General features: G+C 40.2%; 1 protein-coding gene across 7 annotated transcripts in view; it reads right to left on the bottom strand.

Annotated features, from left to right (window-relative positions):
• Window positions 1–900: 900 nt before the first annotated feature.
• The window catches only part of LOC129718356 (calcium/calmodulin-dependent protein kinase type II alpha chain), a 134,707-nt gene continuing 110,524 nt past the window's right edge, over window positions 901–25,083 (bottom strand). For all 7 annotated transcript variants that reach the window (XM_055669061.1, XM_055669060.1, XM_055669062.1 and 4 more), the window contains one exon: window positions 901–5,742. The gene's annotated coding sequence lies outside the window, so the exon portion shown is untranslated. The remainder of the gene's footprint in view (window positions 5,743–25,083) is intronic.

Raw genomic sequence — 25,083 nt, 5'->3', positions numbered from 1 at the left:
GGATAAAAGTCTTGGTGTACGCAAAATTTGAGGTGACAAAATTGCAAAATTTCGCGCCAAAATTGAAGTGATGACCTTTTTGCGGAAAGGGGAAAATAAAATCTGGATAAAATCTGGATCATCCATGAAAAATCTGGATAATTTGACATCAAAGTTGTTTACCTGGATACATGTCCAAAATTGAATAAAATAAACATATACTTTTTTCGAAAATTTCTCTTAGTATAAGTAAATTCGACCGACTACGGAGAATATTAAGTTTGATTAAGTTAAACAAGTGTGCAAAGAGTCACTTGAATCTAAAATGGGCGATTAAATTTTTGCTGGAAACGCTCGTACTGACAAAAACGTCATTCTACACGCTTTGTATTTTTCGTCTTTCAGTCATTCAGTATGCTTCAGAGTCAGCTTTTGGCTGAATGAATTGAAGTGAAGTGAAATATTTTTGCCTTTTTGTTGAAATTTTGCGCATCTCGAGTATGAAGCAAAAAGCAATTAAGCCTCCCAAGGACATTTCTTTCCATATTAGTTTTATTTTCACTCTCTTTTAAATTATTTTATTCATATTTAATAGGTTCTTTTTTTGTTGTTCTTACCCTTTGTTTTTCTTCACTTTTTTGCTGTTTTTTTCTTCTGCTCACCCATATTTTTATTGTTTTTACCTTTTATTTTAATTACCTTTGAAGACTAGATTAAACAATTTACTCTTAAATATTTTCTGCATTTTCTTGCTTTTTCTTTGTTTTTTTTTCTTCTTTCTTACTTTTTTCTCATGTTTATATATAATTTAATATTAAATTTAATATTATGTGTGTATGTGTGTATGTCTGTCCTTGTCTGCGTGTGTGTGTATGTGGGTCCTTAAGTGATTTGAGATTTTTTTTTTCTTCGTTTGCAATACGCATGCTACCACCACCCCAAGTTCAAATTGCTTCTTCCATGGATTTCTGTCTTTCTCCCTCTCGCGCGCGCACGCTCTTGCTGTCTGTCTGCGTTTGCTAAAAAGTTTATGCGTGTGTTTGTGTTTTTGCTTGCGTGTTGTCCTTTGCGTCCTTAGTGTGTATGGTGTTCTTATTTGTGATTGCTACATTTTTATTCGCACTGCACTTGGTTTTATTTTTTAATGGTAGTAGTATGTCTTGAGTTCATGCTATTTTTCATGCGTAAATGTCTCTGTGTGTATGAGAGTGTTTGTGTGTTTGTGTGCTTGTCGGTTGCGGGGGTAATGTTTACCACAGTTCCGATTCGCACCATGATGTTTGCTGTTAATTTCTTATATTCGTATGTCTATGACGATTGAGAGAGAGAAGGTATGTGGTTTTGTTTTTGCTTGTATGCTTGTTTAGTAGTAGTATTCCTTTTTTTTTTAGTAGTAGTTGTAGTAGTAATAGGCTTTGCTCTTGCTGTTGTTGATTCCGAGTTTTTTTTCTGGTTTCGTTCTCTTCTTCTCTTTGTGTGTATGTGTGTGTATGTTTGTTCGTGTGTTTATTTGGGTTTTTCTCTAATCACTCCCGTCGCATACAGTTTGCCACTTGGCTTAAACAGCTTACTTCCACAATTCTGAATTCTATCTGAGTGTGTGTGTTTTTTCTTTTCTTTATTATATTTAAGTATTTTCATTCAAAGAGACAAAATACAAATACAAATGCACGCACTTTTACATATAAATATTTTCTTTTTAGTGTTGTTATTTGTTTATATATGGTCACGTTTAAAAATAAAAAAAATGCTAGATGTAATTTGTGTTTATAATTTCCTTTCTTAACGATTCCACTTTCGCATAAATTTGATTTAAAGTGTTCTTATTTTTTTTTTTTCGTCAATAAATTCAATCTGGGTTTTCTTTTGCTTTCGCCTCTTCTTCAACGGTACGATCTCAAAGCGTCAATTCGATCATCAAAAGGGGGATAAAGGAGGAAAAGATTTCTTCATTCGTAGTTATATCGAGCTAATCTTTTGCGATAAACATCTGCGTTTCTTTTAGTATAATTAAGAGCTATACTAGCGTTGCGTTGCGGTTGTGTGGATGTTGGCGTTATATGTAAGTATGTGTGTGTGTGAATGGATGAGAATGCGTGTAATTGAATGAGCCGTCGCTTCACCTATTGCTGGGTTTAATGTTTATAATTTCCTCTTCTGCACTCCATTTTTTTTGTTTTCAACTGCATATAATAACAAGTGATTCCATCTCGTACAATGACAAAGAAATGAAAGAATTTAAAGATTTATATGTGTATGTATTGTATGTATATATATTAAGAGATCCTTTGCTTTTATTCCAGCTTGCTTAGATTGCCGTTGATTTTTAAACGCTTGCGTCGAGTTTTTCTCTACTTTTTTTCTTCATATCGGAGGAGGGATTCTTTACGCTATTTAGGTTTTTTTTTTATTTCTTGTCGCTCCGGCTTTCTGAGGGGGGTGGGGGGAAATGTGGATTTAAACGGGAAAAAGTGCGAACATTGGAAAGTTGAATGGTGCGCTATTTGTTGATTTTCCACTACACTATGTACTTTGCATTCACTGTAATAATGCAATAATATGTTCAATGTTTTTTTTTTGCTTCATGTTTTGTTTAGGTTTTTGTTTTTTCTTCTCCTCTTTTTATTTTCTTTCTAACGTTAAGATTGAACTAACATTTTGGTCAGATAGAGTCATCTCGTTTCTAGTGTGAACGCGGTCGAACGAATCACAAAAAGCTCTCAGCCTCTCTCAGAAACAAAACATAACCTAACAAATGCGATTGCGCTGTTTTTTTGCTGTTGTTGTTTGGTGTGTTTGTTTGTGTATATGTGTGTGTCCGTATGTGTGTACACGTAGGTAACTGGGTCGGATTGGATACAGTCTTGCTTTTGTCATGCTACAAGTTAATGTTTCTTGGTTGTTTTAGGGAGTTTGGATCTAATTGGAGACAACTTGCGAATGGGTTGTGCTCAGACCTTTACAACAGTAGAGGGATAGTGGAAATGATCAATTTATTCTGTTTTTTAAGCAGAAAGAATGTTACGGTGAAATCTATAGAATAGACGCTAATAATTCTTTCCTTTACAGCTAAAACCACAGATAGTAGGTCCTTTAAACCGGATTTGGAAAGATTTCTGGTGTTCTTCAATCGGATAAAATGGTTGATATCAGTAATGTTTAACCAGTGGGAGAGCGATAAAATTCAGAATGGTAGAAACGGTGACTGCAGTGTCTACCAGCAACGAAATCAAAGGATCAAGAGGAGTAATACGAATTATCCAACAAATTGGAACAGTTTTGCGGTAAGTTGTACACCAGAAAAGGTTATAAACTAAAACCAAAATATCTAAAACATATCTCAGACGGCGCCAGCATTGATAAGTGCTGTCATTAGAATAGATCTAACTAAGCAACGATTCACAGTTCTAAAAGTATTGATTTAGCTAAGGAGTAAATGTAAACTTAAAACTGGATAGCAGTACCTGTAATAATAGGCCTAAACTTAGGCTGTCCCACTATTTTTCTCATTTTAGTGTCCGATTTAACTTCTGCGCCGGTGCAAGTTAAAATAAACACTATTGTTTCTTGTTCCATATACTTCACTCTAACAGTTTCAACAAAATCCTGTTTCAGGCGTTTTGAATACTAAAAAGCTTGAGCTCATCAATACCTAGTAGACTCAAGCTTTGTAGAATAAATGACCATCCTCTATCAATCCCCTAATGGCGCAAACATTCCGAGCATGCTTGGAATTTGGTGGCGGCGACGGTGGTAGAGGAGGTGGACAGGATTTTATAGAAAGGGATTTAAAAACAATAACGAGGTGTTTTGTTTTGGCACATTCTATACTGCTGCTGCTGTCTCTGATTGTTATTGGTTTTCTCATTTGCTACTTTCTCTGTATGTGTGTTTGTTTGTTTGCTTTTTTTTTTGAAGCGCTGGCTGCGGATTTCAAATTTCGCGATAAAAGCGACGAACCAGCGAGAGAATGTCGATTGATGCGTTTGGTTTCCGAATTGACCCCGGGCAAGGTGAGCTCAATGTAATTTTATCGTACTGAACTTATAGAAAAAAAAACCTTTCCTCCTCAGGACAAGCGGATCAGCGGACAATTTGATTGATTTACGCGCCGTTTGCTGGCATCGATAGTACACTCCATCGCGCACCCACAGGTAATTCGTCTTTGTCAGTTCGAAAAAGCATCAATCAAGATTATCGAACGGTGTTTCATTATTTATAATTTAAACGTTTCCGTTTGTGTGCTTCCAAATGGTTCCGAGGTGCGTCCACTCGGTAGTCCTTCGGACTTTGGAGGGAGGAGGTTGGAATCCTGCTTGTGTGACCGGGTCTCGGGAGTGCATGTGCAAGCATCATTGTGTCGGAAGAGAATTCTCTCTCTCTCGCTCTTTCTGTGGTCATTTAAAATTCAAATTATGTCTGCCTCGTTACGTGTTACGTATGATTGTATGTATGTACGTACGTGTGGGTGTGTTTCTGTTTGTGCCCTGTGCTGTGTTTGTCTTCAATTAGGGGCGATCTCTTTCTGGCAAGCTTGCATACCTTCATATACATTTTTTTCCTTCTTTTACCTCATATGCAATAATTCAACATGATAACACAAGCAAAATAATTACTACAATGAATCTTGGTACTTGGTCTGTGGTACGACACACAATGCTAACAAAACGACGCTTTCGATCGATCAGCGACTGACATACTGAATCGTTGTTCTATTCTGATCTACGTATTTCAAAAATTTTCGTTTCATCATGATTTCATTCGTGTGTGTATGTGTTCAATCTGCTGATTTGTTATCTATTTAAATTGTATTTTTTTTGCTTAGTTAACTTGATTCTGAAACATTTCCCTGCTTACTACTAATAACATATTGTGAATTATCAAACAACTGAGAACCTGTAAACAAAGGAAAAATTAGAACAATCAACGCAACCAGTAACATATTTCGCTAAAATCTTCGCAAGATCTGTGAAAGAGGTAATCGAAATTTTTAACACGTTCAACAATGCAACACAACATTCCTAGCCTTCCGTTAAAACCGTCGCGTACAAAGTAAGTTTCGTTAAGCTGTCAAAGCGCTTTTTTTGTATTCTAATTTCCTAATTGTGTTTTTTTCTGCTGTTGTTCGCCGGCTGGTTCAGTTCCGTTCAGTCTGTGGTGTGTTTTTTCTTCTTCGGTTTATGTTTTCGTTTTATCTAAACTTGGATTAAAGCTTTCGGTTTTATGTTTTTTTTCTCTTTCTCTCCAGCAGCTTGGTTGGTCACTCAGGAAATCCGAACCTGGTTCGATCTAAAATTCTCAAACAGCCAACCCGTTAGTATTAATTTCTGTTGTCTACGAGTTGTGTAGGTAGTGTGTAACTACTTAGCAAACCAAAGCGGACATGTTTAGCAGTGCAAATTTCTCTTCCCTTCCGTTTGTTTCCGGTTTTCAACGTGTAGTTAATGGATTTCTCATGTCAGTCAGCTGACCTCCAACAGTTTGATGATAATTTCCACTCCAAGTTTTTTTTCTACGTTCTGTCACTCCGTCTCTAATCGTCACCGTAGTCCACTAGTCTTGAGGAGGCCGCGGAATTTATGATACTGCCACAAGCCAAGCCAAGCGGCAGTAAACCGCTGGGCTGGGAAAATCGCCTGATTGATCTTCTCCCTGTGAAGGTCAAACGGCATACACTAGCCCCCTGACGGGGGAAGGCCATCCGATCCGATGCGCTCTGGATTTTCACAGCACAAGTAATGTCGGTCGATGGGGTGTCGACACCTGGAACACAGAGAAAAAAAAGAATAATGGAAAATTGTTTGTTACTTTACTGCACTGACTTGCTAAACGAGGAGGATATAAAGCGAATAGAATATGTATATGGGAGGAAGGGGGCGCTTGAAAGCGCCCAAGGTCTAACGCCGCAAACAATGAATAGCCCGTAGTACATCAGCAGCGTAATTATCATAATTTGCAGTGTTGCATAACAGCAGGATTTCTGTGTATACAATAGCGGTTCGGAGCGTTTCGGCCGCATGAATGATTGGACATCACACTCAGGATGGAAATAACTTTAGTACAATTTTGTGGATGTTAAATAGGTTCTTTTTTTGCCTTGTTATTTTGGCGTTTAGATCATCCTTCGTATTTCTGAATTTTTTTTTAACATTTCTATTATATTTCACACACAGGGTACGTGCGACAATGTTAAAACGCTACACAGTGGTTTAGTGTATTCGACAAAGTTTTTGTAGATCTTAAAGGTGCTGCCACTCGAAGCACGAAAACTATGACATAGTTCCTATGACACCTATGGCTCGAAAGTATCCATTATAGCGCGGGATTGTACTGTCAAAAGCTATAACATAGAGACTCTACACTAATTCGTCATGACCGAATAGTTCATAGCCTACTATTCCGTGACGAAATAATGCTTTATACGATACCCAAGGTATGATCGGTAGAATGATGTATTTTTTAATATGACAAAATGTCTAAAACATAGTAGGCCTCTAAAATCACCTCAGAAAAAGTTATTCGAAATTTTTGGATTTTTAGAGATTTTGAGAACGGTTGTGTACAAAACTGGTCTTTTTTCAAAAGATAGATCTAAAGTGTCTTCAGCAAAGTTTTTCTGCATAAGATTGTCTACAACTTTGCTGAAGACCTCATTTTGAGTTGGAAAGTAGTTAAAAAAATAAAATTTTCATCTCACTTTTAGGTGAATTAATCAAAAATTTATTTGCATTAAAAGATGACCCTTAAGGTATACAAAAACTTTGTCGAATACACTTTAGCATTTAAATGGCGTTTTTACACTCAAAAGACTGATGATCAGGTTTTTCGCGTTTTAATCCACTGTGCACTATTTTTAATTCTGACGAAGCACGATCCCAACATATTTTGCAACACTGGCAAGCAGGTTTTTTCGAATGGAATCATGTTAGAGCATTTACTTCTTTATAACAAGAGGTTATCGGTCCAGTACGATGTTGGAAATGATGAATTCGTATCCCGGAATCGAGCGACTGGTTGGCAGTAGAAATTCGAGCACTTGAAAATTTTCAGTGCTAACTCATTGGCTTCCCATTGTTGAAGATCTTTGGGAAGTCATCGATATCTACGTGCCACCAGTTGAACGAAATGTGAATCAAGATCCCGGGATGGTTTGTATGTGTTCTGCTACCAGCTAGATTTCCCTAGCGGTATTAACCCATGGCCATGGCTCTGAAGAACTTAAAAACAGCTATAACGCGGAATTCGATAGAAAACAATGGTGCTGTAGGAAGAGCTGATGACAGCCTTGACGCAGTTCAAATTGGTCACATTGTGAAGTTCTGTCCCAACAATTCTGGAATCAAAAGCCAGGAGAAAGATGCCTTTTGCTCGGTGCTGTCAACGATTCAAGGTCAGGACAAGAACCAGTGGTTCTCGGATTCAGGGGCGGCTAGACACATGACGTGGAATCTTGAGCGGAAAAGGTGAAAATTGAAACTCTTCATTCTGCGTGGCGACGGACAAATCCCAGTAAGGAGAACGCTTTGGTAGCAGATGATGTAACCTGCTCAATGAATGTCAGCTTGCTATCAAATATAACACCTAGGTCCCGTATAGACTCTATTCTACTCTAAGAGCGATTGAACCAATCTTATAATCAAATTTCACCGCAGTTTGGCGACACGTGAAGGAGATAATTTTGCATTTCTCTAGGTTCACGCGCATCCCATTTTCGTCACACCACAACAGGAGTTTGTCGACATCAATCTGCAGGGATGTATAATCCAGAACAGATGTAATTACTCTGATGATTCTAAGGTCTTCTGCGAAAAAATAGCTTCCCTAATGACAAGCGGTAAACGAGGTCGTTAATGATGAGAGGTTAATGATGAGAGGCCCAAGGATGCTCCCTTGAGGTACACCAGATGTGACTTTGAATGTAACAGAGACTTCATAATCTACTTGGACGAAAGTTTTTCTATGATCTCAGCTATTCAACTATCCAACATGGGAAGCCCAAATATAACAGTTTTACAAATATTAGAGTGTGTGGAACCACATCGAAGGGTTTCGGAAAATCTGCCTTAATCGTATCTACTTGGCAACGGGATTCCAATGTAGGGAATAGAGAGTAAGTCGAAATGTTTCCGAATTGAAAGCCGGAGTCATGGTTCAAAAACGCTTTTGAAAAACCCAGCAAATAGGTTAGCAGCTTCCTGGGCTGTGCTTACATGACATCCGTTAAAATCCTCGTTCAATGGAATGCGTTTTGACCATTTCTAATAAAAGCCCAAAATGATGACGGGCTCAACTTCAGATATGATTGTGGTCTATTCACGTGTACGTTGCATAGATCGTCGCCAGGAGACTGGAATATTAACATTCAATGTGCCGGAACAAGGTTGGTAAACAGCTGGCCAATGCGTACCAGCAGTGCAATTCGTACTAGTTGGTATAAAATAGGCCCCAGTGTGGTTCAGAGCTACCAAGGGAGAAATCGGTGAACCGGTGGGAACTTGGTCGTATGCTAACAGGGAAAAAGTTGTTCTCCTTGTAGAGCAGCTTGCTTGACATCTGTTCCCCAGGTTGGGGGCGGCTCCAACAGCGACTGATCCGGAGCGGACGTCTGAACCATGAAATACTAAGTCCCGCCAGCTACACTCAAGATGGCAGTTCCGTCGCGAGACTAGGTATCGCAGCCCTAGTAAAGCGGCGTGCTAAAATGAACATTCTAAGAACAATCCAGAGAATGATACGAATCGGAATAATCGGTATAGACCTAGGCAAATGAAAAAGGACAACGATTGGAAGCTTGGCACTTGAAATGTTAGGACTCTGCCCGAATCGGCGAAAGTGGAGGTAGCAACCATACAAGTGATGCGTTCGCCAAAACCCGGAGAAGGTGAATTTCGGGCGGTTGATTCGACCGCGGGCACTCCTTTCAAGTACCACATCTACTAAAGTGGCGGTGAAAAAGCGGAACGGGGCGTCGATTTCGTGCTAACCAAATAAAGCGTGTCATTAGGTGGAGGCCTATTAATGACCGTCTATGCGTATTGAGGATTAAGGTCAGATTCTTTAATGACAGGCTTATCAACATGTACGCGCCGACAAACGATAAAACCGACGACGTAAAAGAGAAGTTCTACGAGCTTCTTGACAAAACGTATGGAGAGTGCCCACAACACGACCAAAAGATCGTCATCCACAAGTCGGACGAGAGGAGTTCTTTCGTCCCGTTATTGAAGATAGTGAACTTCGCCGCGGCCAGGGAAAAGCTATCTGTAGTACCCATTTTGCACGTCTGAACATTCGGAAGTACACCTGGAGACGCCCTAATGGAAAGGCCTGCTCCCAGATCGATCACAAACATCGACTAGGATCACTATTTCGTGGTAGGCAAGATTCGCGGTCGGTTGTCCAATGTATTTAAATCGAAATCGGCGAGGAAGATACGTCTGCACATCAAGAAGTTATCAGCGGAAGCAGTTGCTGCAAATATACTCAGAAAGTTGATAGACGGATCGATGAACCAGCTGGAGTGGACCTGAACAAGCAGTCTATTCAAACAGCCCGAGAAGAGTTAGGCATGACAACGTAAGCCACGCGTAGCGGGTGGTTCGATGCTGACTGTCTAGAGGTGACGGGAGCGAAGAACCGGGCTTACGCCAGCACGATGGTAGCAGCTAACCGTATGACGCGTTAGATGCGGGAGAAATACTGGAAGAGGCTGCACCACCGTATAAAACATAAGCACTACGATCGTGTCCGCGCGCAGGCGGAGAATTGCTTCACCAGGCACGGCACGAGGAGCTTCTATAGAACGATTAACGGATTCAGGCACCGGGCCGTGCCAGTATCTGCGATGTGTAAAGGCAGCGAGGGGATCTGAATACCGATAAATCGCAGGTGTCCAGGTGTTATAACTATCTACGGACTGGTTGGCCCTAACTACAAAAAGGGACATAGACTCGACTGTAGCAATTATCGAGGCATAACCCTCAATTCTGCTCATTAAATTGTCTCCCGTATCCTATTCCGGCGACTGAGGCCGTTGTAGGAAGGCTTTGTTGGAGAACACCAATGCGGTTTTGAGCGGGACGATCTACACCTTGAAACAGATCCTCGGTAAGTTCCGAGAATACAACTTGCAGACATATCATTTGTTTATAGACTTTAAAGCGCCGTACGATACAGTGAAACGCAACGAGCTGTGGCAAATTATGCTTGAACATGGTTTTTCAATATAACTAATGAAACTGTTACGTGCGATGCTTGAAGCTTCCACACCAAGCGTCAGGATAGCGGGAGAATTTTTGGATGCGTTTAAGACGTTAGATGGTCTTAAGCAAGGTGACAGGCTCTCGAGCCTGCTGTTCAACATAGCGTTAGAAGGTGCAATACAAAGGGTAGGTGTGCAGAGGAGTGGCCTCTTCATCACGAAGTCTCACATGCTTCTGGGCTTCGCGGACGACATTGATATCATTGGTATTAACCGTAGAGCTGTTGAGGAAGCCTTCACGGCACTCAGAAAGGATGCTGCGAGAATTGGGCCCGCCATAAACATTGCCAAAACGAAGTACATGGTGGCTAACAGAGAGTGTGATAGTTCTATGGGTGTTGGTGCTGCGATGGAGATGGACAGCGATACTTTCGAAGTGGTCGACGAATTTGTTTATTTTGGTACTCTCGTGACATGTAACAACTAGGTGAGCCGCGAGGTGAAGGGACGGATTGGGGCAGCGAATAGGGCTTATTACGGTTTGCGTAGCCAGCTTAGGTCCGTACCCTACAGATCCATGGGCGTAGCCAAAATTTCGAATAGGGGGGGACAGGTCTTCAAATTTTTAGAAGTAAAAAATGATATTTCGAAAAATATGAATAAATACTAGTGTTTAGTAGTTGTTACAACAAGGCAGCCAGTGAAAAGTTGTCCTTGCAATCAGAGTGAAAAATTTGATTATTCTTTGTCCAACCTCGAATATGAATAGATGTTCTTTGGTAAAAACTATTAAGTTCATTAAAACCTTTGGACATGTCATTTTGGCGACGAGAATTTCAAGAATCCACGAACATTTTTTTTTCCTGTTGGGTACATTTTCCACTGCGACCAGTTATTTGATCTATTGTGGCGGGCCCCGTTTGATGTAAGCCTCATCAGGGTGTCCTACCACCATTTGATTGAGTGGTTTCCACTTGCCACTTGCTGATTATAGGCATCGTCCCAATAAGGTATTATTGAACGAATAAAGTTCACTGCCTCATTTGGAGAAGTCATCCAAACATCTAATGGTTGTAATATGTTTTTATCAAAAAATTGCTTCCTCTTTTGTAAGAGTGCTTCGCAGTCACATAGTAAATGTTCTGAGGTTTCTCTATCTAAGTTACAGAAGCGACAGGCATCATCTTGCAACTTACCTATCAGCTTTAAGTAATATTTGCTTGAGCAGTGACCCGTCACAAGGCCACTGAGGGTACAAAGATCTTTTTTGGAGATATTGACCAGTTTTTGAGTTACTGTTCCGTTGGGTGATATAAATCTCTTCGATTGTCGAGCTGTTTCATTGTTTTTCCAGATGTTATCTATTGTTGATTTTTCCCACTTCTTGAGTTCCATTTTGAGGGCACATTCTGAAATCCCACAAAATGGTTCTGGTCCTATGAATGGTTGCGTTGATCCATTTCTCTCCAACAGATCAGCTCTTTCATTACCTTCAATACCACAATGTCCAGGTACCCACAATAGGTTCACTTTACTATTTCTAGCTGCCTGTTGTAGTAGTTGAATACAATTCCAAACCAATTTTGAAGTACAGGAAGCGGATTTCAGTGCTTTCAGAGCAGCTTGACTATCCGAAAAAATACATATATTTGTATATCTATAGTTGTCCATAGGTGTCTATAGTCGTAAACACACTATAGCGCATTCAGTTATTGCTTGTATTTCTGCTTGAAACACAGTTGGCCATTCACCCATCGGTACAGATATGTTGACTCCGGGACCTGTTACCCCAGCCCCAACTCTATTGTTCAGCCTGGAACCATCCGTGTAGAAAACTATTGAGCCTAGTTGAATACTAGGCCCTCCTGATTCCCATTCAGTACGACTTGGCTCAGTCACTTGGAATAGTCGATCCACGAACATGGCAGAAGATAGAGTTGATCAGCAGCCGCAACCGGGAATTCAAGACATTCAAGATCAGCAGATGGCGGCCCAGCAGCAACAGCAGATTATGGAGTCCCTCTTATCGAACACCACCGAGTTTGTCTTCGACGAAGAAACCGGAGTTACGTTCGAACGCTGGTTTAACTGCTACCAGGACCTCTTCGAGAATGATGCAGGCCAGCTGAATGATGCGGCTAAGGTAGTCTACTTCTTCGGAAGCTGGACACCCTTTCGCACAGCCGCTATCTCAATTACATCCTGCCAGAGCTTCCCAAGGACGTGAAGTTTGAAGACACAGTCAAAATTTTCAATAAAATCTTCGGGCATCAAACGTCAACGTTCCGGAAGCGGTTCATGTGTCTGCAGTTAGTGAAATGCGAATCTAAAGATAATATCAGCTACGGCGGCAACGTCAATCGAGCCTGTGAAGATTTTCAGTTCCAAAATCTAACACCGGACCATTTCTAGTGCCTCATTTCACACTCACTCTCAGTAACACTCAGCAAGCAGAGAGCACTCAACCGCTGTTCAACCATTGTTGACCTCAGCCAGGTTTTCACTTGACGTAATGTGCTGAACGAGCGTTCGATCGTGCATGTTTCACATGGTAGAGCAAGTGCAATTTTAATTGCTTTCTCAGTTGCAGGAAAGAAAGAACGGGCTTCAACTAGCAAGTCTCTAAGATCCTGCTCTTCCAAGTTCTTACGGTCTGCTCTCATGTTGCTCATGTTGCAATGTTGATACTAAACTTCCACCTGAGCGGGGGCCTAGTGTGGTTGGTAACGTCTCCGCCAACCACGCTCGACGCCTGGGTTCGAATCCCACCGCCGACATAGGTGTCGATGGTTGTGAGGTGGCGTGATCCACTCACAACCAACCCAACTGGTCTAGATTCAATCCTAGCCGACACCGGGAGATTTTCTGAGGCGAAAAATCTCTGGGATCACGCCTTCCATCGCATGAGGAAGTAAAGCCGTTGGCGCCGGTCCGTTAATAAACGGGTCGTGAGTTAGAGTCCTGGGTGTGGAGTCGCCTCCCTGGGCGTCGGTGATTGGCCACAACAGTGGCGGAACTAGACCGACGGAAAATAAGTGAGAATAAAAAAAAAAATAAACTTCCACCTCTCGAACTAGTCAAACTCTCGAACTTGTCAACTTCGCTTCGGTTTTGCGCTTGACCTTGTATGCGTATTACGTTAGCGGGATGCAGCAATGACAACGCGTAGGCAGGTGCTCCACCTTCACCGAATCGTGTTTCCAGTGAGGTTACAAGAGAATCAAGGTAAGGAATTGTCATAGCTGGGTTCCAATACTCCAAGCTAGTTGATGCAGGCGGGTTCGCCGGTACTTTCGCCGCTGCGATTTCCTTGGTGGATCAACTGAAAAACCTGTGCAATTCCTCGCAACATAGGACAAGCATTTCAATCAATTATTTTTGATCTGGTTGATACTTTACACAGATGTTTCTATGGGCTAAAAATGTCGTTTTGTGCTATTAAAGTTATTGAAAACAAAATTCTGCACCAATGTCAACAACTAGGGGGGGGGGGGGGTCAACGGCCCACCCCCCTCTGGCTACGCTTATGTACAGATCCATACGAAATTTACTCTCTATAGGACTCTGATCCTCCCAGTGGCGCTCTACGGACATGAATCGTAAACGTGGGAGGAGGCCGATCGACGAGTGCTTGGGGTCTTCGGATGTAGCATCCTGCAATCAATACTCGGTGGCAAATTAGAAAATGGGGTGTGGCGCAGGCGCATGAGCCGTACGAAGTATACAAACCTGCTGATATTGTCAAGTTGATGAAACACGGCAGGTTACAGTGTGCTGTTGACGAGGATGCCCGAGCAGCGGGTGTAAGGGGAGACTGGAGAGGAGCAGCCGAGACCGAGTTTTGAAGAGGCGTATTCTGGATTCGGCATAGGATCTCAACTAAGGCTGTGCGAAACTTCGAGGCTTCCGAAACTGAGCGAAATTTTTCTCGAAATTCTTCAAAAAATGACTCAAATTTATAAATTTTAAGTAAATATTTTTATTGATTCAAACAGAAGGCTTAGAAATATTTCGAATTCATTTAAGTGGAAAATTTTCAAGAAAATTCCGGAAATTAGGAAAATTATAGTAAACAATAGCTTTTTTAAAACTTCATACGGTCAAAGCTTAGAAGCATTTCCGGACCTTAATTAGAGTTTATAACAACAATAATATTGGTTCAGAAATCGTAATTTGTATCTATTTATTTAAAAAATGTGTTCTCAATTTTGGTAAATTTCGGTTGATTTCAGGGAACTCGAAATTTCGCACATCCTTAATCTCAACGATCTGTCGCCATAAAAGTAAAGTAAAGTAAGTAAGACGTATAAATGATTCCAATATGTGGTAAAACAGTTATTGCCGTTTGTAATCGGATGGAACAGTCGTGATGGTTTCATCTTCCCTTTCAAAAATTGTACCCCAATATAGGAAATAAGAACGTGGTCCTAAAAGCTGTTCTAAATATACCTATTCGGAAAGTTATTATTCTCTAAAGAAAACATGTTTTATGGATATTGTTACCGAGGCAGCAATCTAAAATGGAGCAGTCCTAGGATTGTCAACAAGATTTTTCACTCTTATATTAGTCTTTGATAGGAATACACTAGAGATGGTCGGGTATGGGAAATTTGTTACCCGTACCCGACCCGTACCCGACTCATCGAGAATTTTCAAACCCGTGCCCGACCCGAACCCGAAGTCTGGTTTGTTCCCGACCCGTACCCGAAAGAAAAAAACGCCGAAATTGCCGGTACCCGACCCGTACCGGATTTTTTTTCTGTTTAATTTAATTAAATTGAATTAAATTTCACTTTATTTTTTTTCTATTTTTTTTTTTCAATATATCCGAGTACTTCGCACATTTTATGCACTGATTGTGGTTTCTCGAGATAATGGCCGGAGTTAGGTTAGAACCGAGTGTTCATGTTAACGAATATTATTGAGCCCGGAGTTCCAGGCGATATATTGGTTCTCCTAGAATCCAGTGTAGCACTTGTCCGCTCATCTGATCTGATGATGAAAAATTTGACCATTTTTTTTGCTCTGCAAAATATCTATCCATAACTGTGTACGGAGCATTTGGGATTCATTTTTCGTGTGTGTTACCTCATATTAAAATTGATCAGGGACTTCAATTATTTATTTTGAATGCATACGTATGTTACATATGAATTGCTGAAAATTTTTATTTTGTTTTCAAGGGAATAATTAAAATTTATTAGATTTTTTTTTGAAAGATTTATAATAGCTTCATAATGAACCAGATCAAAACAACAAGAAGAATAGGGTAAATTAACTTTTAGTGGATCCCATTATTTTATTAACCTTATGATGCAGACTGGCTGGACAAGTTTTTTGAAAATCACTCGAGTTTTCACATAAAATGAATCAACCTGGCGGGTTGTTTATATTGTTTATAACTTGAGAAAAGTTTGATAATTCACTACATCCGCAAACCTGTAATTTTGGAGTGCAAACCAAGACTATGCTGTCACTGTCAAATCTCATTTATTTGCTTCGTACCAAACATCTCAACTGTCTGCGGTTTCCCTGGCAGATGAAAAAATCGGCAAAAATGTCATTTAACTCAAAACGGTTGCAGAAAAAACTATTCACTTTCACATTAGAGAGAGATAGCTTGATTGCATTCGTTTGGTACAAACACTGCCGGCAACTGTCAGAATAGGTATTGGGCGATCTCTCGTTGAGTGAGAATGGGCGATTTCTTCTCCCATCTTTCCGATTATCGACATTGAGGAAACACCTAAGCTTGTAATGTTAAAAATTAAATTCTCATAATGCACGAAATTCGAATTACCCGTACCCGACCCGTACCCGACCCGAACCCGAAGCCTTGTATTTTAAATTACCCGTACCCGACTCGAACCCGTAAAATATTTTTTGGCGTTACCCGAAACCCGACCCGAACCCATCGGGTACGGGTCGGGTACGGGTTTCGGGTAAAAATACCCGTACCCGACCATCTCTAGAATACACTATTTTCTTTAACTTCCTCAAATGTTCATTTATGAACAGAACATTGTGGCGTCAAGTTTCGAAGTCCTAGAGTTTTAGGGAGTGAGCCAATGAGCGTCAACAACACAAATCTGAACGCAGATGGAGAAGTTCCTGAAATTTCGTTTCCGAAGCTTTGCGTCAAATGATACTCCAGAGCAAGTCTCGTCTGATGACCCTTTTGGATTGAATCCAGCAGCAAAGCGAAGCTCACCGGAGCAAACAATTACTTCCTGCCTAACGACCCACGCAATTTCATTTTTGACCAAGTTGTGGACAAATTGAAAACGACAGCAAAAACGCCACTCAATACGATCTTAAGATCATCTAGAACGAAGCCGACGTTTGTGTAACGTACGCTTGGTTCATCAACCGGGGATCGTGCAAGGACACAAACTCTCATTGAACTATTTCAAGAGTCTGGTGTTCATCTGTGCTCTCAAGTCGACGAAAAACACCGATATCAGAACCCCACTCCTATCGAAGCTCGAATCCGATACTACCGATACATACATTGAACTTTGATCGGCGTTTCCTCACACGGTTCCATAAAATTTCTTTCTTCTTTCTTTATGGGTAGCTGCACCAAAACCAAAGTTTGTCTGATCTTGAAACTAGATACGCAACCAATTTTTCAACCAAAAGGACCTGCCCCATTCCACACCGCACAAAAAGTTGAAGAGGAGTTGAAAAGACTTCGGATATCATTACATCCATCGACTCTTCTGACTGGGTAGCTCCGATCGTTGTTGTCCTCAGGTACGAATCTGCGCCGAGTACTACACTGGAATCTTGCCAGCAAATGTGTCTGCAACATCATGGATCTTTCAGGCGCGTACCAGCAAGTGGATGGCGAGTCAGAAAAATTCCTGACAATCAACATCCACCGTATTCTGTTGCCAGTCGAAGTCATCTTTGCCAACCTGAGCAAAACTGCAGTCAGATTAAACAAATTCCGCATGTTTCGGGGTCGTTTCAGAATGCAAGCTGATCATGAAGAGCAATATTTTACATCCACATATTAACGAAGAGGAGTGATCAGAAGCCTGATTCCAATCCCTGTCGAGTTGTGTAATAATCAACAGCTAAAGATCTTGTGCTGCAGAAAGTGATAATCTACATGCAGAACGGCTGGCTGCACCGCAGCGAAGTTATTCCTGAGATCGTGAAAAGACCGTTTTTTGGTCGTCAAGAGCAGGCTCAGGAAAAAGACTGTAGAGCGACACTATACTGACGACTTTTCTCTCTTTTCACTTTAACAGCCTCATGAATAAGCTATTCATGAGAGCTCACATACAGCTATAGCTTACACAAGGCAACGAAACTGTCTTGTGTTGCACACGACAGCTCATTCTTGCACATGTATTTTGTGCGTTCGGACACGACAGCCTAGTTTGCTCATTTTGAGGATGTCCTGTTGGCTTGGCTTGCGCTGTTGACAACCTGCTGATCGGCTGCGGCTGTCATCGACTCGCACTTTTTCGTTTCTCCTTTTTCATAGGCCGGTTGCATATTTAATAAAAAGCAAACCGTTTCATAGTTTCCATTGTTGATATTATTCCACACGTAACAGAAAACGTGCTTCGCACCATCTCACTTTCATTTCAGCATCGGCCTTACTGTCGTGAATCATAATCACCTGACATCCCACTCGGATCGTGCCGAAGAATGTCGAAGGTTATAGGCTGTCATTAGCACCAGCTTGGAAGAACCAACAGACATAAGGAGATGAAAAATGACAGTCCGTTTGGCATTGCATGTGTGTGCTGTCGTCAGTTACTGTCGGGTAATGTACCGAATGTACGGGGTGCAGGGAGGGGGAGCTGTGCAATGCAACGACAGCCGAATTATTTAAAAACTTGCTGTCATGGATATGCAGTCTTTTTCAGAAGCTTGGTCAAGAGTCCTATTCATTGATTGCTAAATGGATTCATCAAGAAAATTCTCAAATAGAACGATCAAAAGCATCTGCACAAAGCATTGTTTTTTTTGGCCATGGGTTGCAAAATCTCCACCACAAGCTAAACGACAGCCCTGCATGAATGCTGATGGTCCATGGCAACGTCTTCATTTGGATTTGATGGGTCCATTGGAAGAATGCTACTATCTGGTCGTCCATTTAGGAATACCAACGATAACGGGGCCGGACAAGGGAAGTCAGTTAACAAGTGCAAGTTACCGGATTTTGTTACACCTTATTATCTGCAATCTAATGACCAAGCGGAACGGTTTGTGGATACATCGCTTCAGGGTTCACCAGGCTGATGGACGAAAAATGCTTCGATTTCATATTGACCAATCGAAGATCCGTTCAAACGATGAACCCTTGACAGCTAATGAGCTAGTTAAATATTCTGATTCAGGAATTTGATCATCAGTAGCTAGCAGTTTTTCCCAGAATAAAATAAACAAGAATCGACATCAGAGTGTTGCAATTATGTTTCATTTGCGATTAGTAATGCATTCTGTGTTGATGAATAATGCACGCAAAGAGCTTGCTTACTCACTGCGGATAACAAGCGAAAAGTTCAACAAAAAGTACGATCACCAAATTGTGCTAGAATCAAGCACACTTCAGATTGGACCGTTGGTAAGCACTTGAAGCTGCTTTATGATGACTATTTTATGTTATTCCTGTTCCCCTTTTTTATACTACATATTTATACATTTTACTATGTCTGACAAGTTTGCTTTTATTTGGTTAAAATTAGTATTACGTCGCAGTCAAACAAATATCAAGTTCCACCTTAAAAAACTTTGCCAAATTCATTTGTCCGTTTACTTGTAATCAAAAAAAGTTTGGTGCTGCCTTCAAACCCCCTCTGGGCTTTTCAATTGAAAGAAAAAGAAACAGAACTTACTACGAAAAGAAAAAGCAATTGTTCACAGATCTCCCGCACTTGTATCTTTAGCTACAGCAGCTTTAGCAGCTCACAACCCCCCTGTGACCATTCTGAGCGCCCCCAACGCAAGAAACTAAGTAAAACCAAAGTCAGAAGATTAAATGACGCTCGCTTAGGGAAGAACTCCCACAGCCGCACCCACCCGAAACCGGCCGAAAACGACAGATAATCAAGCAAACAAAAAGGGAAAAACTGTCATCAGCCGCGCGAACTGAACTTTTTCCGATAGTATAAACTCTCTATTGTTCGATGGGGCCAAACCGAAAGCGAAGGACACGAAAAACAAAAGAAAGAAAACAACACCAAATAACGCCAATCAGCAGCAGACCGCACTTGACGGTCGGTCGGTCGCTCGGTCGGTCATTTGTCCCACCCAAGTGGCAAACAGAGGCGTCAAAATATTTAACTGCAAAACAAAACAGAAGAAGAAGAAGAACACGAAAACGTCGAAACTAACGACGACGACCTTGCGGGGCGGATAGAAACCGAAAACAACCACACTTCCGATATTTCTTCCCGAGCACACAGAGAGCCGGAATCGTTATCGCGCGATTCCACTTAATCAAGCTCGACTGGTGCACTAGGGCCCGACAAGACAAGGTTCCCGGTTTTTCCGGTCGGTCGGTCCTGAAAGAATGGATGGGACGTGTGTCCCTGTCTCTATGCGATTGTGTGTATCGTGAGAAACGTACCTACTGCCGATCCTATTGTGTACCACGGATGGTTTGCACCGTTTGCTGCAGATATCAGAGACGAACGCTTGCTGCTTGCCCTCTGTTTGCGCTGATTAGGGACTGGCCATGACCGGAATACTGTTCGTTTCAGGCGATAGTTTGTGCTGCCGTTCTCTGGATGACAAAAACACACACACACACATACACCCACAGCCAACGCAAGGTGGGGGTGGTGACTTTGGCTGTACACGACTGGCTGGAGTAGTGTGCTTTTTCGGTGTGCTTTCGATTTTGTACGAACGAATCAAGTGTCAAACTCAGATTGAACATGATAAATATTGGCTGAATGTCGACGCGTCAATGGCTTCGGTTATGTACAGCGCAGCGGGGTGGTACGAGAAAACACGGTCGGACGATGGCAAGGACTGGCAGAGTAATTGAGTGAGCGGCGGCTGTCCTCACGATGCAGTAAATAAGTTAACGGTCGAGTACGTGGCGGATGAAACGACGGAAAAGTGCGCCGTAAAGTGTTTTGTTATCACCAACCGACCGACCGTCCGTACAGCCTAGAGTGGAAGGATGGATGATTACCGAGCTTCCCCTGGCCTGGTTGGGAAAGTGATTGCGCGGAAAATCAATTCTGCACGTACGAGGACTCGAAGCTGCCGGTCAACAATCTGAAGCGCCTTTCCCAGAAGAGTGGGAAGGGAGGGTAACGTGAAGGACATCGTGGCCTAGTTTCAACGCGGGGTGAGTGTCGATTCAATCTGTTTGTATTGCTGTTGAGTACGTGAAGAGTAATCCTTTCTTCGTCTGTTCTGCTTGCGGCCGATGTTTCCGAAGCAATTAGAAACCGTCCATGAATATTCTATGATCCAATTATAACTTCAAACGGCACCCAAGTGCGAAATAATACACAGAGCGGATAATTGATGTTCAGTTGGTTGATAGTAAGCCCGACTAACGACCAAACATTTATGGGCTCCACAGTAAATCAGGAACGCAGTTTAAGATTTTTGTATGCTTTCCTATAGTACGAGGCAAGGTAAATGACAACAGAACCAAACTGCCGAGCAATATACCTGAACCAAAGTTTTCCCAGAATGTGTGGTAGAACTTTCGACAAAACAGAAGTTTTGATGCATCAACTGATACACAGATTGGAAACCTACATTTCATATAGACCATACGAAAGGTCCAATTTTGTTCCACTGTGATTTCAAGTCTTGTAACGTCACAATAGTGTTAAGCTTGGTCACACCAACGACTTCACGTAGCCACACAGAAAACAAATCAGTGACGTTAAATCGCATGTGTTCTTGGTTGCCAACTTACAGGATCAAAACGAGAGAGAATTTGGTCACCAAAATAATTCCATCAAATGTCCGGCGTTACGCGTGCTCTGTGGTTTGTGGTGTGGTCTTGTTGGAGCCACATGTTAACGAAGCTCAGATCTTTCAATTAGAGCAATAAAAAGTCAAGGATCATGGATCGATATCGTTCGCCGTCGAGGTTAGCGTTTCGTCCAAGGTCGTCTTCAAAGAAAAATGGCCCAATAATTCCATCAGTCCTTGAACTATACACTTAACTGTTGTTTTGTCGCTGATTCGGGTAAACTTTGTGCCAAATTTGGTAACAACACTCCTAATTATGGTTTCACTAGGTCAATTATGACGACCATAAACGATTATAACAGGCGAAAGATATTTTTCACAGAGCATGAATATTGGTAATAAATTTCTACAATTGCAATCCTTGTTCGTTTGTGAGTCTTTTCACGATACAATGGCATAGTATAGGAACGAATAATTTCGCGTTTGACAGATGACGTTTGCTTGGACGCCTTTACATACCAGTGCTGCACTTGAAAAAAGGGCTTAGAAAATCATCCTTAATGATGGTGACAAAAATGGTAGTAATTGATGACAAACTGTCTGAGAGATAAACCCTTCGAGAAGAGATAAAAATTGTTATAAAAAATATAATTTTTTAACCATTTAACGTTTAACGTTGGGAAAATTTGGGGTTGAGGTTTGGATCCTCAATAATTATTGTATAGTAACTTATGAAGAAATTGAAATTCCCCTAAAAAAAAACAAACAAAAATTAAAGCTGGGGTTGCACAATGGTCCAGAAACCAAATTTAGGGGGAAATTTGGGTCTAGAGCTCTATAGCAACATTTTAGAGAAATACTTTCTTCTACAAAGTTGTTACATATGATAAAGCACTCATTGAAAAATTATCAAAAATTAGGGTGACCAACATTTTCGATGCAATCAAGTATCTAACTTTTTTATCTTTGTAGATAGAAGTAAAATTTGTTCTACAATATTATAGCTCCATTAATTTCAAGTAAGTATGTAAAAAAAGTTTTTCTCTATCTTTGAAAACAACCGATTTATATTGAAAAAACATATTTTACGCTCTAACTTTTTTATTTACTGTATTTGAACGACTTTTAGAGATTTTAAAGAGAAACAATCTGCAATGCTGACATCGTAAATATCTCAATTTGACTCAAAGTTATAAATATTTTGCATCAAAACATGCGGCTATATTCGATCTATTTTATTTAAAAAAAATCATAACTTTTGAACCAGTTGATCGATTTTCGATCTTTTTGGGTTAAATTAAAGGTAGTTACGTCTAGTTATAAGCAAAAATACCAAAAAATAAATTTAGGTGCTTTTATATTCATAATGTATAAAATTATTGAAATTTTCGTCTTGTTTTTGAATTGAGTTTACTCAAATTTAAAAAATAACATATTTCTAAAAGTTCCTACATTTATAGAGTCAAGTATGCCCTTTAAAATGAGACCAAGGGATATTTTTTATGTTTGCGTATAGCATAATTTTTGATGAAAAATATTAATAACTTTGAGTTAAATTGAGATATTGACGATGTCAGCATTGCAAATTGTTTCTCTTAAAAAGCTCTAAAAGTCGTTCAAAAACAGTTTTGAGATGAAACTTGAAATAAAAAAGTTAGAGCGTAAAATATGTTTTTTCAATATAAATCGGATGTTTTCAAAGATAGAGAAAAACTTTTTTTCACAAAGTTACTTAAAATTAATGAAGCTATAACACAGCAGTGTGCTAGTTCCTAAGTTTTGCTTTGCTTTTTCTTGTTACTATTACTATTAGCATTTCGTTCTTATTCAAATTCTCATGCGCTCGCTAATATATCAATATTAATAATTAATTTATTTTTATTAGGGTCGTTCTTGTGCGCACTTCTATTTTTGGTTCGCATTTTAGTTATAATTTATACAATTAGCTTTTCTGTTTTTCACAGTCTGTTCTCCAATTTTCATTTTTACCTTCTATTCTCATTTAAATTTTTACGTAACTTTTTCTTTGCTACATTTTGTTCTTCTACTCTCTTACCTCCATTCTTCATTTTAGTCTCATTCTAAACAGTTCTTAACGGTACATAAACTTTGCCGCTGGTAGCATAATCCAACACGTGAGGAGATGAGGATACATAGCATGGAAACTGAATTAAAACGAAAATGTATAAAAGAACGAAAACGGAATGGGAGACAAAGAATGGAGAAAAAAAAGAGAGAACGAAAGAGAGAGAGATAGAGAGAGAAAAAGAGAGAGAGAGCGAAAAAGAGAGAGAGAGAGCGAAAGAGAAAGAGAGAGAGAGAGAGAGAGAGAGAGAGCGAGAGAGAGAGAGCGAAAAAAGATAGAGAGAGAGAGAAAGAGTGTGTGTGTGAGAGAGAGCGAAATAGTGAGAGAGAGGAAGAAAAAGAGTGTGACAGAAAAAGATAAGGAGAGAGAGAAAGATAAGGAGAGAGAGAAAGATAAGAAGAGAGAGAAAGAGAAAGAGAGCGAAAAAGAGAGAGAGCGAAAGAGAGAGAGATAAAGAAATAGAAAGCGAAAAAAGATAGAGAGATAAAGAGTGAAATAGAGAGAGAGAGAGTGAGAGAGAGAAAGAGTGCGAGAGAGAAAGAAAAAAGTGGAAGAGAAAGATAAGGAGAGTGAGAAAGAGAGAGAGAGGAAGAAAAAGAAAAAAAAAGAGATAGAGAGAGAGAAATAGAGAGAGATAGAGGGAGCGAGAAAGAGAGAGAGAAAGGGAGAGAAAAAGAGAGATAGAGAAAGAAAAATAAAGAGAGATAGAGGGAGCGAGAAAAAGAGAGAGGGGGGGGGAGAAAGAGTGTGAAAGAGAAAAAGAAAAAGAGCGAGAAATATAGGTAGAGGAAAAAAAGAAAGAGAGAAATAGAGAGAGAGATAGAGGTAGATAGAGGTAAAGAGATAGAGAGGTAATCAAATGTTGAGAAAAAGGAAATCAAATGTTGAGAAAAAGGAAATCAAAAGAGAAAATAAGCGAAAATAGAATAAGAAAAAAAACGGAAAAAAGATAGTAAAATAGAATGAAAGATCATGACAATTTAGCCCAAAAATTGTAATTTTCTCGCTATAGAAGAAAGAGCAGACAGAGACAGCAAGAAAGCTAGCGTGGAAAATGTTGGAAGGATTTGAGAAGAAAGATAGAAAGAGAGAGAGAGAGGAAAAGAGAAAAAGGAAAAATACGGATAGAAGAGAGATGGAGAACATGAACTAGAAAAAAGACAACATAAAAGAGTGAAACAAAGAAGCCACAAGAAAACATAAGAATAATGTGAAAGAAAGATAAGACACCGGGAGATTTTCTGAGGCGAAAAATCTCTGGGATCACGCCTTCCATCGCATGAGGAAGTAAAGCCGTTGGCGCCGGTCCGTTAATAACAGGTCGTGAGTTAGGGTCCTGGGTGTGGAGTCGCCTCCCTGGGCGTCGGTGATTGGCCACAACAGTGGCGGAACTAGACCGACGGAAAATAAGCGAGAATAAAAAAAAAAAAGGTGCGCCCATGGGAAACCCACTTACAAATTATTTTTCCAGAAAATCTCAGTGAGCACCGTTTTGAAGTGGTTGATTGTATAATGATAGTTATAACTGTTAAAATATACGTAGAATTATATTTCGATATTTATGGCTGTCGTTTGGTTCTTTTTTTTTTTTACTGTCATTTTCGCCATTTTTCGTCAAAAGTTACTGTTTGTTATTGCTTCTTGGTATTATTTTCCCAGCTTGTACTTTATAATATTTTTTTCTGGATATTTTCAATATTTTAGTAATTTATTCTTTTTTTCGTTGCCACTTTGATGTTTGTTTCGTTTTTTTTTGTGTTTGAATTTTGTTCCAAAAACGGAACATAAACTGGTATTTTTTGTATGATTTCTAATATCATTTTTGTTTTTGATTTTTCCTGTATTTATGGATTTCTTGTAACTTCTTGTTTTTCTTTATAACGTTGTTTTTTTTATTTTTTGTTTATTC

Source organism: Wyeomyia smithii, chromosome 1 (assembly GCF_029784165.1).
Source record: "Wyeomyia smithii strain HCP4-BCI-WySm-NY-G18 chromosome 1, ASM2978416v1, whole genome shotgun sequence".
Classification (NCBI taxonomy): Eukaryota; Metazoa; Arthropoda; class Insecta; order Diptera; family Culicidae; genus Wyeomyia; species Wyeomyia smithii.
Note: the sequence above shows the minus strand (reverse complement) of the source record. Positions and strands in the feature narration are given on the sequence as shown.